We start from the raw sequence: 15517 nt of genomic DNA on the forward strand, positions 1-15517 counted from the left end.
CATCATAGGTGCTAATGACTAATTGTCATTGTGATTGCCTGAGAAATGATTCTCAAAAGTTGTTTCTAGCATAATTTCCAAATTACGAGTTCTGGTGCAAACTGCTGTGCTGCACAAGGCTCGCCCCTTGCTCAAGGCTTTGACCCATGGGGCAAATGATTCAGCTTTCCCTCCTCAGCCTCTGTCCCAGATCCAAACAAAACCAGGGATACAGTGACTCGCCGCTGATTTGTTCTTTTAAGGGCCAGACTCAGGGATGATGCCAAATTACTTGCCCACCCAATATACTGTCTCAGGATTTCTTTTCCTTGCTGTCAACTCCACACTTTTACTCTGCAGTACAGGCAGAGTACAAGAAAACTTGGTTTTCATTATGAATTTCAACAGGCCCATGAAAGACAGAGCCACAGCCTTGGAAGTCTGTATCTGCTCTTTCTCACGAAAAGTGTTAAGATTCCAGAGGAGCAGCACATGACCCTCGGAGGGTAGTTTCTTGGAGATGATGAGCAGAAAGCTTCTGGCACCCTGGCCAATATTTTTTTGGATGCTAAAAGCAGAGTTACAGGGTTGCAGTCTCCTCTGAGCAGGGACTACAGAAGAGAAGACCCCTCCTGGACTGCTGTGTGATTTTCCACCATGTGTTTTCAAGAAGCAGTAATGTAATCATTTAGAAATACTTCTGTTCATGGAATTCAAAGATTCTTATTTGGGAGCTACTTTCCATATCCAGTGGTTTTGTAGGAGTTGAGAGCCATGATGGATGATGAGCCTCTTTGGTCCACTTGGCAAGGCCACCACAAGCTGCTGCTTTACAAGAAACCCTCTGCTTGAAGAAACTTCAGCTGCAGCCCAGGCATCCACTCACCACCTCAACATCAGAAATCAAGCCAGAGCAGTGCAGCCTCTCTGCCAGACTGCATGGGGACAGCAGTGATCCTGCACCACACCCCAGGTCTCCAGGTCTCTGCCAACACCAGGTTCAGCAGGAAGCCTGGGGGAAGGATTGGCTCCAGTGGGTCTGTCTCCAGGATCCATCCCTTTCAGCCTTGCCCACATGTGCCCACCAGCACAGCTTCCTTCAGCTGCAGGATGTTTCAGGAACCTCCATCCCTGAGGAGGAACGTGGAGCCATGGAGAGCATGGAGACAATGTCACAGCAACAGAACCGAAGGACAGGACTGGAACAGTCACATCAGCGCAAAGCTCTGAATCTCTCTTGAGCCTTCACAGGAGATTACTGTGAATTTAATTAGGCAAAGATTCAGCCTCACAATAGCAACTGCTGCAGCTCTTCCCTGCGTGTAAAAAGGTGGGGGTGTATTTTAAAACACAGACTCATTTTCAAGACGTTCATCACTTCCGGCTTAAGCAGAACCATTTTAGAAGAGGAGGGACACAGCCCCCTTTTTCATGGCAACAGGCCATGCTTGCTGTTTCTGATTCCTCGAAAAGACTTGGGTCAGGAATATATCTTTTGGAAAGGGGCGAGAGGGGAGCTGGGAATGCTGAATAAAGTCCCCAAGACAAGGCCAACTGCTGAACAGCCTGTGTCAAAGCTGCAGCCCTTCAAACCTGTGGTGCCAGGACAGCCTTGAAGTGACAGAGCCTCTTCCACAATGGCATTTATAAATCCATTTGCTTTATGTTTTCCTAATAACTGATGGTAAAAGTGTTTTGTTTTTTTTTTGCCAATTGCATCAGTATCAGCTAATGAAAATTGACAGAAAATTGGAAATATTTAGGATTTCTAATTTCTCTGCTAGTGAACCCTCCTCTCAGCTGCCACAACAGCCGCTCCGTGGGGGCTGCTGTGTTTTGCCTCTGCCAGGCAAGCAGTTGGAAGAAGGGATGTTGTTTAGGATTCACTCTTGAAACCTTAGCCCTTTCCAAACTGGTGGTGGCCTGTCCCTAGGAGGTGGCAGCTGCACACCACTTCTTGCTGGCGAGGGTATCTGAAACACAGAGCAAGCCAGCACTTAAATACACTCTGAGAGTGGGCTCATTCTGCCTGCTTGGCCTCGCTGGATCAACACTCAGCTCTGTTTGTGTCTCACTGGTGACACCTGGTTTGGCACAGCACAAGGGATAAGGTGATGGTGAATTTCTGCAGTGTCAACTGGATGGCACAGCCATCTCTCCTCCACGCTTGGATTTCAATGAGTGCTCCAACATGGTGCTCTCTAACTGCTTTTTCCAGGGTCATGCTGAAGACATCCTTTGTTGGCCATTGCCGAAGGCTGCCCTGCTCCCAGCAGGAGGGGATTTGGCAGCATGAGGCAAGGCTGGGTTTCCTGCCCAGGTCCAGCCTCAGCAGGACACCCCTCCAAGGCATCCAGCAATGAAATGGGAACTTACTCCATGATCCTCTGGCTGGTTCTCCTAAATCAAGCTGGATTTAAAAGAATATCTATCTCCTTTTATTCCCGTTGGTAGGAAATCAGAACAAGCTATGGAGTTCCTTACAAACTCCCACAGAGCTGGTGCCCAACAGTTTGTGACGCAGGCAGATGGTTTTCCGCCTCCTCTCTCGCCAGCCCGCGAGCTCAGAGCGCTTCTTCATCTTCCAAATGGTTTTTCACCCAGAGCCACCATTTCTGGAGCTGGTTTGAATACTGTCTCCAAGGGCCTGGATTCAATCACCAGCTCCTTTCACACGGGCAGCAGCACAGGATGACAGCTTCCAGGGCTCACCAAAGCTGCACAGCATTGTTCTAAAGTGTGGGGATTAACCGCGTGCACTTTTTTGCTTTTTTCACCAAAAGAATTGTTTAGTAATTGCTCAGAGGAGGGGAGGGAAATAAAGTCACAAACCCTTGTTTTATGTGGAGAAGCCACATGTTTCAGCCAGCCCACGAGGGTCCACAGCTGAGCCCTGGCCCGGGGATAACAGAGCTGTAGAAGGCAGTGATGGTAACGAGCACTGTGCGGTAACACACACGGAATTTCCACAGCGAGATGCCACGACTGCGAAAGCATTTCCCCAGTGCTTGTGTCACTACCACGCAGGACTTCAAGCCTGCCTGCTATCCTGAGGTTAAAAGCAAAACCTGCCCTTTGTCTCATCACTGGAAAGCATATGTACATCATCCCAGCGTAGACGTGGCACTGCCAAAACCATTCCATGACAAGGTCTCTGCCTCACAGAGTTCTGCCATCTAAATGATGTGCAATACACAGTAGTTTGGTGATAAAAGATACAGCTCCTTGATCAATGAAGGATCAGCTGTGGAGGTTTGCCCTGTGCTGATTATCAGAGGGATGATAATCTCTTAAGAATCTGACTTTCATGCCCTGTAAGCCAAAATTCCCATAAATTGTGCATTAATAGCTTTAACTACAAGTTGAAGCACAAGGGATAATATATTTTAAATTAGGCAATTTTTATGAGAAAGTAGTGATTTACTAATGCAAACCAGAGCCTCATTTGGATAGGGTTGGCAGGGTGGGTGCAGATTCAACACCCCAGAAAGAAAAGTGGTGAAAGAAGGGAAAAGAGATGAAAGAAGGGAAAAGCACGGCTGCACGTGCACAGGACCAGCCCGTTCCTCTGCAGTCTCATATATACTCTGAACCAGAAGAAAGGCAACAACTTTCTAGGCAGCCACAGTTTTTATTGTCCTCCTGTCAGTGGAACAACTTTCTCATTATTAAAACGAGCTGTCAGGCAGACTGGCATTTCCCTCCTTGCCGTGTCCAAGTCAGCCCGTTCGTTCAAATATGGTTAAAGATTTCACATAGTGTTGCTGGCTAACTGTATATGGTCTGAGGTTTTCTGGAAGTTTGCTGTCTGGCACAGTTTGGAAAAGTAACAAGCAGAGTTACTCTGCAGTGCTCTGTAACCAAGTGCCTCTTGCATTACACACAGTCTGTCAGAGCGAGGGATTCACCTCCACACGGGTGTTTAAGCCTTGCTGATGTTCACTATCCATCATCCAGCTCTGACAAAAAGAATATTTAGCTGCTGCTTTTGTAATGCTCTAAATTAAAACAGGAGATGTGGATCCTGATAAATGCAGTTATGCTGAATGTAAATGCATTAGCCACTAGAAATGGAAAGGAAAAAAACCCCACTGCCTCAAACACTCCCCAGCCTGGAGAAGGATTTGCTACTCACACAACACACTGAACTCTCTTCTGAACATTAGCCATACATACAAGGAGTTTTTCGGTCCTTTAGTAGGGTTTTTTTTGTTCCTCTGCTTCCAACCTGGAGGACACTTCATTCTGCTGGCTGCAACCAAGCTGCTGCAGGTGCAGTTTTGGGAGAGTGGACCTGGCTCCAAAACTTGTGCCCATTACCTGCAGCCACTGTGGCTTGGTCTCTCCATCCCTCAGCTGCCAGACTGCAGGCTGCAAGTCTCAGCTTGCACCCAACTGGTGTTTCCTTTCCCTCTCCCTTGACCATTGCAGCCCTTCCAGATTTGTAAACCAGGTATCTTGAAGGAATTTATCATTTTCATTAGTGCCTTTCCCATACCCCATTGACACTTTTCACTCATCTGGGAGACAGGGGCAATGGGAGATCTTCTAGGTGGGTTTGCCTGCTGGTCCTGTTGCTTCAGGAAACCTTGTGGGTGCTCAGTGCTGCTGAGCACAATGGAAAATGGCAGGGAGGGAGGAAAAGCCATTGCTGAGAAAGCAGAAGAGCTTTAGCCAACAGATGGGGAAGGCCGGCGGAGTTTGCAGCTTCCTTCACCAGACAGCAATGCCTTGTCTTCTTATGACCCATTTTTAGTTGCTGATCAAGAACATATCAGGGATTTGACTCATGAATAGCAAACGACTTGTGCTGGGTTTGCCAAAAAGCCTTCTCCTTGCTGCAGGAAGGCTGGGCTGCTTTGAAGTAGCTGCTGAACCAAGACAATTTACAGCCTGACAGCTTAAAGCTGCATTGAAATGGGCACTCGTGTCCTCGGGGTGTTATAAATCGCCGCGGTTCAGAGGCAGGCGGGCACCGGCCCGGGAGGGCAGGGTGCATGGATGGGGACTGTGTTCCTCTGCTGTCCCACAAAGGCACATCCACGAGGGAGCCAGAGCCCTTCAATGGGGCTTTCAGAGGGACACACAGGACTACTTTCTGCTGCATTTTCCTCAGTACTCTTCTGAGATATACTTGTGTCATCTGAACTGCAGGTTGTTCCTGAGCTCAGTGCGGTTTTGAGCTGGAGCTAATAAGGGTTCTGACGTGCACCCCATGAACAAATAGGTGCTCCCAACTCACAGTCGGCAGCAGGCTTGGAAAGCACTACCGAGAGCAAATTTTGGGAACAGGCTCAGCTGGAGGCAGAGGGATCCACTGATGACTCAGCCCTGGGGGCTGCACCTTGTGTCAGAAAACAAAGTGGGCACTGACACACCATTTGAGTCTTAAAATAGCAGCACTGTTCAACACAACTCATCTAGCAGGGAGGCACCTCGAGAACTCAGGGTGGGAGGAAGGCTCTCGCTTCACTCAAGGACGTATGTCAAGGACATCTGTCAGTCACCACTCTAGAGCAACAACCTGATTTGGGATGCCCAATCCAGCATTAACAGGATTCTTCTCTACAGCCTACAGAAAGCTTTGCATGTACCCCAGGATTCTCACCCTCACTTCATGGCTGTTGGGGGTTTTTCCCACCAAAGGTCCAACAGGACAGTGTGCAGGCTGCTGGACTGTGCTTTTCATCAAGCCCTGCCTCTGCTGCCTTTGCCTTGTCTTGATGTGAACGCCAAAGTCAAATACAATCCACCCACCCAAAACAGATGTTAGAAACCTGTCTGTCTCTCTTCAGCTGTCCTCTGAGGTCTGGCCTCCTGTCAAATGCCTGAGGGGATAGTTTTCTTTTTCATTTTTAAGGCAATGATAATATGTTCAAAGGCACTTTTTTTTCTGTTCGGAGAAGACAAATCTACACCAGGTCCAGAAGTGCTCCAATACACACCAGCAAAAAACAAATCTCTGTCTCTGAGAGAAGTCTGACTTCTTGACTTGCAAAATAATTGTTTCCTACCTTCACAGAAATTTTTACAGCTAATTCAGTAGTGCCACAGGAACACAGGTGACAAATTTAGTCAAATCTGTTCAGCGTGCCATCTTTTTATTCAGCATACTGTCAGAAGAGAACTTTTATTTTCCCCTCTGGAATGACATTTGTTTCTACAGGTCTTTAAGCCAGAATAATACAGAGCTGATCTCCTGTTCTCCATGGAAACAGTGCATCGTTGGATATTTCCCACAGATAAAAAAAAGAGAGGAGCAAAGACAGAGGGAGAGTAGAAGGGAAAAGACACAAGGACGGATCAGAACAGAAGAGGTGAACTTACAGTAGGGCTGTGTTGTCTTAGAGTGCTTTTAAGTAAGCAGCTCTTTTTGGGTACTGTGTGTCCTAAAAAAACCCCAACACGTAACAGCAGCCTGTGTTGCGCAAAGATGAAAGATGGAAAGCATTATGCTAACCTGAAAACGTGGCCCAGGGGCCTGGTGCATCACTGACTGTTTAGTATTAAAATTACCCAGAAAAGCACCGAAAAACGCATTGCAGGATATTGAAGAAATCTATATCCGGATATTAAAACTGGTATTTGGTAAGAACTGCGAGGAGTGACGATCACAACACAGGCAGACCATGGGCTTAATGAAGCCTAGGAAATAAAGCACCATGACTGATTTGAAGCACGTTAAACCACATACAAACCCCACTAAATCCATCAACTCACAAGGGTACTTCTTTGCCTCACTTCGGAGGGGTGAGGAGACAAACACATGTGATTTACACAACATGCTGCACTGCTCACTGCTTTACGCTGATTTTCAACAGAAGTACTGCCTGTTCTTGAGGGCTGGGGTTTCACACTCGGAGGATTTCTAAGAAAAAGGTTTTACTACTGGGACTGAAGGCCCAGCACACCCGGGGCCTGCCTGCTGCTGCCCTCCCATTATGCAAATCCCCGTCCTCTGACACAGGATGAGTGTCCTGTGGGTTCTGTGACCCACTGGTGGGGTAACAGCGTCATCCTAGCAGATGCAGAATGATATCTGCAATGAGCTAAGAAGTAGGTCAAAGCCTTCCCTATCATGAAAGTCCAGCTCCCTGGGCTTCTTGCAGGTTGGATTTTTTCCCGTGGTGTGGCCCTCCTGTCCACTTTGAATGGGAGAGAAACCACCCAACCCATTAAATGTCAGCCTCTCCAGTTCGTTAAAGGCGTAAAGAGAAAGTAAAACAACCCCACAACATCAAAAAATGCACATCAAAACCTAACCCTATCCACAACACCCTTCTCCTCTTCACCCTTCAGACAACTCCCACTGGTACCGAGACTGGAAACTGTCTTGAAGGGACATTTACCTGAGTTGGTCTGCCCTGCTCTGGTTTTGCTTTGTGTGCCACAGGGGAGCAACTAGACAGGGATCAGGTGGCTCATGGGCATGAGAAGGTGTGTGGTAACAAGAGCTGATGGCTCGCTCGAGGTGCCAGCTGGAGCTTTCTGAGCTGCAGGGGATCATACAGTTCTGCCATGTTACATAGGAAGTGGTGCAATAAGTTCTAGCCCATAAATTTCCTTACAGGAAAAGAGATGTACTGAAGACTGGAAAAGAGCAGAAGACAGTATGGGGTCATAGTTTATGGGAGTGGCTGAGAGCACTGCTAATAATTTGTGCCCTGAGTGTTGCAAAATGCCAGAAAGAGTGAACTGTGTGAACTCACCACAATGCAGGCTTGTAAGAGATGCACTAATTCATGTCACTGCTGAATCATACCAAACCCTAATGTCAAATACACTCCAAATCCACTGGTAAGTTAGCCAGCTCTAGATTCAGCTTCTTTCTTCACTTCCAAGTTACAGAAACCATTACCCTGACATAATGGTTTGGGTTTTAATAGCATGAATCTTTTGGCCATAACCATGAAGAAAAAACAAAATAATAATAATCTGTAAGCCTCCGTGGCAAACACAAGAATGTAATCTTGATTCTCTTGCCCACTAAATAATTATGCTTAGCTCAGGCTAAAATAAAAGTCTAAGTTTTGCTTTCTGTTATTAAAAATACAAGGAAGAGATCAAACTGTCCATATAAATGGAATTATAAAACCAAGCCATATATAACCCAGACCAAAGTATGTAATCAGAACATAACAAATGGAGTTTAATACTCAGAGGAAACCACAGCTCTGGAAGACATTTAAAGGAATATTTCCATTTTCCTAGGTACTATATCAGGTTCTTGGCCAGACATTTCTGATTGCACTGTACTAAAAATATAGCCCCAGTTTCAGAAGACAAAAATTTTCAAAGCATGACGAAATGTGAAAGGTAATTGCAACGCACCGCTGAGCTATTTTATTACATTATCTAACATCTTTAAAGAGTAGATTAGCTCACAGTGCAAACATTCTGGTTTCCCTGATGTTTGAGTGCTGGCATCGACACAAGCAGAAGGAACAGCCGTGCCTGAGGACGGGGGAGTGGTGCTAGTGAGCTTCTGGAGCAGCTTCCCTCGGCACAACGGGCAACGCTTTCCATCCAAGAACTACGTGGAAGAGCTACAGCCCCTGTGTAAAGGCAGTCCAGGAAGATGCTGGGAGAGGTGTGATGCCTTGCCAAGCCCTCCTCAGCAAAACTGAAATAGCCAAACGTTTATCAGCACTGTGTGGGTCTCACTGCTGACATAAAACCAGGGGGAGCTGGGATGAAAAGCTGCCGAGGGCCTGCAGGAGCCCACAGCCCACAGAGCACTCACTGGTGGTCGGGAGCTGCCTCCTCCCTCAGCTGCCTTCATCTAACCATGACTTCTTATCTTCCCAGAAAGATAAGGGCACAGTTCTGATGTGGCAATATCTTAAGAACTAATATTGACCCAAATTAGAGATACTCAACTCTTACCAAAAGTGAAAAAAGCACAGTTAGAAACAGCAGCTGTGGGGAAAACAGAAGGGACTCACTATACCTGCAACAAATAATTCACTCCAGAGGATTTGTGCTGCACAAATCCCTGTTTACCTAGGAAATCCTTATTTACAATGGCTGCAATTGCATTTTCCTTCTGCTCCCTTTGCCCTCCCACCTGTTCCAACAAGGAGTGGGGGGAGCCCTCCCGCAGCACCTTCATTATTTCCCCCCCTCTTCTTTCTCTGGCTGGTCAGTCCAAGAAATAGTTCCAGTTATGGGACAAAAAGCAACGAGAAAGAATAATCACTAACCAAACTTTGCTTCCTTCATGCAGCCAGGCTCTCAAAAATTAACTGTTCCCCTCCTTCAGCACAGGGAAAACCTCTAGGGAAACAGCATGCAGGTGGATCCAGTATGGCATGGGATGTAGGGAATAAGCAAACGTCTCTCAAGGAAGGAATATAGAGGAGAAACATCAAGGCCTTTAGTTAAAAGTAGACAGTAGCTGTATGTTGCCACCATCTAGTATATGACATTGCAGTTTATTGCTCCATAAAAGTCAGTTTTAAGTTCAGTTTGAATCCTGAAAACTGTCTGCAAGCAGCAATTTAAATGCAGGGTTTCAAACGTGACGTTACAAAACTGAAGACTCATTTTAGACAAGACTGAATAAATTGTATTTTGAATGTTGTTTTTCTAAAGCATGTACAGTCTGCCATAAAAACTAGTGAGAGAAACTACAGCCAGAATATGAGGTGTCAATGGTCAAGCATATCCTCATTAGAGGGTGGCCAAGTGATATTTATTTAAAGTGTTACGCACTGTGAATTAAACATTTATATTGTATCACCCAGTAAAATATCTGAACCTCATTCTGGCAGCTGTGCAAATTCTACCCCGACTGCACTGACGACTGACTGTACTTCCTTTGACTTTCATGCAGTCTCTCTTCTCGTTTTAAGAGAAAAACCTAAAAATCAAGAATGCCAAAAATGCAAACATTCCTGTATCACCCCACGGTATGCAAAAGGAGGACGAAAGCAGATCAAGACATTGTGTTTATTAAGGTCGCAGATGGAATTACAGCATGATAATTAAAGTCCTTGAAGACTTGGCAACCTCACCCTGTGACTCTTCTAAAAGATCTGGGAACACAGACCTTCCGCTGCCGGGTCGGTGGCCTAAACAGGGACCATATTAAACAAAATCTTGGAGATCTGACCATCAGTTCCTTTCCCCTCTAAGGAGAGAATGAGCCTCACAGATTTTGGCTCAATCACCCCTGCAGATCCTCCTGCCCAAGGTGGCTAAAGCTGGAGATGACAGTCCACAAGAAACTCATCTCAGCCTGCTATTAATATTTCCCCAGTCTGAAAAGTGTTTTGGCATGGTTTTAACAGGACTGCAAGATTTATTCCATTCCAAATGCTCTTTGGACCACACGGCAGAGCAGTGCTGCTGTGTGTCACTGTTCCACTGACTCAGCTCTTGAAATGTGCCACTTTTTCTGCTTCAGAACAGGACTGGAGAGCAGAATCAGCCTCTGCAACTGAGGGACTGCAAAGGCATATGGAAAAATACAAGAACTCTAAAATCAGCAGAAACAGGGGCTAACGACACCGACTTCTCTTGGGCAAAGCACAATCAAAAGGCACGTTCTGACAGACAAACATTTACTTCAGCACCTGGCGCACAAAGGAATTGTCACCACAGTACTGCCCATTGGAGGGTTTACTATGAAGCAGGAGTAATGGGGTGGGAAAGCCATTTACAAAGGGTAGTCCCACTCTGAACACTAGGTGTGGGCAGTTACTATCTGACAATATGGAAATAGGCCTCCATTATTGATTTAAAGGTGCAATGAGATCCAAGAGCTGAAAACAGGGGCACCACACTGTCAGAGAGGCTGAACTTTTGAAGAGTTTCGCCAAAAATGGAGAAAGTGGGCAAGATAATACACTACTGCCCAACTATTCTGACCTAAAAATTAGATTTAAAACTTTTTTTTTGGAGAAAATATACTTTCAATACAGTTTCTGGGAGTTGTTGCACAGAGCATCCCCCTTGCATAGATGCGACCATCCCATCTGGACCAGAAACACTGAATTCTCTTTATAAGTCATTACTTTATAATTGCCTTTATCTCCACTTGTTCCCACCACTACAGCCCTGTATTAATGAACTTTTATTTGAGAGCTTCAGAAACTGTCCACCAGGATCAGGGAAGATTTGGTGTTGTTAAATGTATTCGTGGTAGCAAAAGATTTAGGAGGAGGAGATCAGAGGGGCACATGGGGGTTTTACTCTGAGAAGCTTCTGAGCCTCTCTCACCAGATCAAGTCCCATGTAAGATATAGACTTTTTTTTTAAGAGGTTTGGCTAGTTACTATGCTGAAGGTCACTGCTGGTCAGCAGAGCTGGTGTCAGGAATAATTCCCATGCAGGACAGATGGGAGACTAAATCCTTCCCCCAGAGCCTCTCCTGCTGCAATGTGGGATATGCCTCTCTCTTAGGACCACTTAAGTATCTCTCACCTAATCAATCATTGTCTGTGGAGACAATCAGGAATTAACCTCTCTCTTTGTCTCTCCAGAGCAAAATTGGATTAGGCTGAAATTCTTGAGTTAATACAGACATACCTGGGTGAAACTTAACAGCCCGTGATGCACATGAGATCAAACGAGCAAAGTCCAGGAGGGGACATGAACTAAGTGCTCTACAAGCTACAACTCTCAATGAAAACATCACCTGCTTTTCCAATCGCTTACGCTCCGGGCAGGAAAAGTGGATTCAGAGCTGTGGCTCCGATTCAGATCCACGGATCTGTCCCGGCTGCAGTGTTGCTCTGCCTCCCTCCTGGCCGTGGGGAACACGGCACAGCAGTGCCAACTGCAAGCATCCAATTTCCTACGAGGAATGGCGCAGCAGCCGCCAGCTCCGGGCACCGCCGTGCCCCGCACCTCGTGGAAAAGCCACTGCCAAACAGTGCGCTGAGCCAGGCGCCAAACGCTGCCAGGAATCAGCCACTGTAGTCACAGTCTCCCCATCAACGTGGACAGGAGACTCCCATGAACCTGCCAGGACACAATATTCCTCCAGACACCGGCAAATCCAGTGGCGCATTTTACGCCGCTTCGGTAATGACACTGGTTTGGAGAGAGCCAAGCCTCAGCCCTGAAGGATAAAGTACTGGAGAGCAGGAACTCCAAGTTAAACTGTGGGCACAAAAAGTGACTTGGGATTAAGCAGCGTTTTGCTTTGCTTAGACTATTATCCTGGGTGGAGCTCAGCAGCTGGGCCAGATATCCCTGAAAGGCACTTTGCCGTGCAGTACAGCTGGATCCTCCAAGTTCTGTCGGCGCTGGAGACGAAAAAACTCCTAGTTTAATTCTAAAAGAGCAGTGGAGAGGGAATGCTGACTCAGGATTTTAGCTTTTTCTCCCTATGCCCCACCACATCCCAGCAGTGCTAGAAAGGTGCTGTGTTCCCACACCCACAGCAAGAGGATAAGGAACAAGTAATTTTTTTTGGGTTCAGTGAGACATTCAATGAGAATTTGTGTCGGTGCAATGCTCCAAACCTCACCAAATTGTCATTAAAAAGCAGCCTGATTTGTGTCCAGAGAAAACCAGCATTCCCTACCAACTTTTCCCCTCTTGGAAGGCCTGCCAGGAGTGCACGATGCCTGAACTGTGCTGAGATATGGGGAAGCTCAGCAGACAGTGGGATGAGCCTCACTAAATGAGAAGCAGCAGGTTCGGAACCGGGGGGAAGGGAAAGGAAGGGATGAGAGAAGGAAGCAGATTACTGGCTGTGGCTGAGGCTATACTCATTACATGGAAAGGACATGAAAGGCTTTACTTAAAGTGCCAACGTCAGTTCAATGTATTTATAAGGATTCAAACAAGTCCCACCGGTGCAGAACAGCCCGAAGAAGCTTTGCGTTAGTGCAATTTAACGGCTCTTTGTTCACTTCAGTCAAAAAGCAGCGGATTTTGGAGAGTCCCTGGCCAGGCCCTGCACAGCTTCCAGGACTAAAACAGCCATCGCTGGAGAGTGCACTGAACTATGGTGGGGCAGCTTGAATTAAAGGGCATTGTAAAATAAATCCTCTGATAAGGGCAATTAATGCTATCCTAATTATGTCTTTTCCCATACTCCCCACTATTCATGCTGGCTGCCACGAAGGCAACTCCTCCTCCCAGGCAAAAATAAGAAGCTACAAGCGAGGTGGGGACTTTAAAAACACACTTTTGCCAATTTCTTTTCAATCCAGCGTACTGAATACAAGATATAAAAAACCACCCTGCAGCCTTTTGTTCTGGGATGTATTTCTATTACTGGCAAACCCATTAGGCTTGAGGTTTTCTTATTTTATCTTTGCTTTCAGTTTTTTGGGGTGGGATTTTTTTTATTTTCTTTTTTTTGGTAATCAAAATGGCAATAGTTTATTATATGCTTTGAGGTTTCCTGCACACAGAAAGAAAAAAAGGCTGTGCTACTATTCCTGTCTCTAATTCATCCCTTTTGCTTGCTCTGCTGTGGGCAAGACTTCAAATCATAACCAGCAATTTTGTCTGCCTCCTACTTACCAAAAATTACTGCTGCACCCACTGGTGATTCACAGACACACATGCACACACGTTTGGTACCAGGACACCCATCTGAACCAGCAGATGCCTGGCAGCTCTAACTTTTGTTCATTAAAAAATGAAAGCAAGCCAGGCTAAAAAGTCTCCCTGACAAACTAGTGGAAAACACACATGTGTTTGCAAAGGAGTTTTAGGCTGATTAGTTGGAATAATATTTTCAAACCAAGAGGATGATATTGGAGCACTATACATCCTTGAGATATGTTATGTGAAATGTATCATTCTTTGTCCGAATGGATGTTTTCAAAGGCGATATCTGGTTATTTCTAAGAAAGATATGGAAAGGGAGAGAAACCTCTCCTGCATCAGTGTATTTAAACAGAACTCCAGCTCCAGTCACCAGGATGTCCCTCAACCTGTCTAGGAGATCACCCTCCAGTAAGGCATGGCTCAACATCCTCCTCAAACACGCTGAGGCGCTGCCCAACACCGAGCTGTATCTCCATCTTCCACACAGTATCTGCAGAAGAACACGCTCATTTGCATCCCCAGAACAATAGAAAAATTAATGAAGATGACTGCAATTCACAGAGCCTTGTGTCTGCAGCAGTGGAAAGGTCAAACAAATTAAGGCTCTGAATTCTGGGCAGAGATCTCAAGCTGGCTCTCTAACATTTGCAACACAAGGGAATAATTAGAAAACATCCATCAGCTCCATTTCCGTTGGAAAGCCCGTTACTGTTAACATGGTGATGAGCTGTCCTCTGCATAGCGAGATCTGCTGTCAGATTATGGTCAATTACTTCTCCTCAAGTATTTCAACTCCCAAACAGAGACTTTAACTTCCTTCAGCTCTCAGATCTCAGACCCGCTGACCACACACAATACCCCTCGCAGAAAGAGCATCGAAAACCCCGCCAAGCCAGTGGACAGGCTGAGCCCCTGCAGGAAACCACTGCAGCTCCCAGGGACAGCAAGGAGGGGGAAATGGTCCCTGCATTAAAACAAAAAAAAATCTCTAGGTGCTTTAAAAAATAATAAAAGGTTCGCAGGTTTTCCACGCTGAACACACAAACCCCACACCACCTCCCTCCTCTAGCTGTGAAGTCATATTCCAGCACTTAGTCCTCTTTTACAAGGAAGCATCCAGCTGAGCCCAGAGGATGTTTTTGGACTGGGGGACAGGAGAAATGCAGGACACTGCAGTTTCAAAAGCACATTTTATATGAGCTGTTCCATGTGAGAGTTTGCACACCCAAACGCTTCACTCCCCACAGAGCTGGCACAAACTTATTTTTAGCAGACCAAACCAACCTGTCCCCGCTGGGATGAAGAAAGCTGCTCAGAAGAGATCTGCTAGTTTGGCTCTGCCTTGGAACTCCAGACTTTTTTACCTCACAGCTGAGGAGGAGACTGCCAGTTTCTGGAAATCTGGGTAGGGATCCATAAACCTGTGCAACGTCCCCAGTGACACTGCGAGAACAGTGCCAGGAAAGATTTCATGGAGGAGCCTCAGCAAAGGAGACAAAATCCCTTGCCTGTCACCCTGTTGTGCTGGTTTGGGCTGGGATAGAGTTAGTTTATAGGGGGCTGTATTTTGGATCTGTGCTGAGCAGAGTGTTGGTAACACGGGGATGGTTCCAGTTACTGAGGAGCAGAGCTTAGAGAGTCAAGGACTGTTCTGCTCCTCATCCCACCATCGAGGAGGCTGGGGGGGCACGAGGAGTTGGGAAGGGACACAGCTGGGCCAGCTGACCCCAGCTGACCCAAGGGATATTCCAGACCATATGGCATCATGCTTGAACACACAGAGCTGGGGGAAGGAGGAGGATGAGGGGACTTTTGGAGTGTTGGCATTTGTCTGCCCAAGTCACTGTTAGGCACGATGGAGCCTGGCTTTCCTGGGGATGGCTGAACACCTGCCTGTGTTGGGGAGTGGGGAAGAATTCCTTTGTCTGCATGTGTGGCTTTGCTTTACCCACTAAACTGTCATTATCTCAGCCCTCCAGTTTTCTCACTTTTACCCTTCCAATTCTCTCCCCCATACCAGCAG

The 15517-nt window shown here is 46.5% G+C and overlaps 1 protein-coding gene and 1 long non-coding RNA gene across 2 annotated transcripts in view; one reads left to right on the forward strand and one right to left on the reverse strand.

Annotated features, from left to right (window-relative positions):
* Positions 1 to 15517, reverse strand: part of CHSY1 (chondroitin sulfate synthase 1) — a 78749-nt gene that overhangs the window by 10740 nt on the left and 52492 nt on the right. The window lies entirely within an intron of this gene.
* LOC135421037 (uncharacterized) lies at positions 934 to 2821 on the forward strand. Its single transcript, XR_010433840.1, has 2 exons — positions 934 to 1309; positions 2198 to 2821. It is a non-coding gene; the product is annotated as an uncharacterized LOC135421037 (long non-coding RNA).

This window comes from Pseudopipra pipra, chromosome 12 (genome assembly GCF_036250125.1).
Source record: "Pseudopipra pipra isolate bDixPip1 chromosome 12, bDixPip1.hap1, whole genome shotgun sequence".
In the NCBI taxonomy this organism is placed as follows: domain Eukaryota; kingdom Metazoa; phylum Chordata; class Aves; order Passeriformes; family Pipridae; genus Pseudopipra; species Pseudopipra pipra.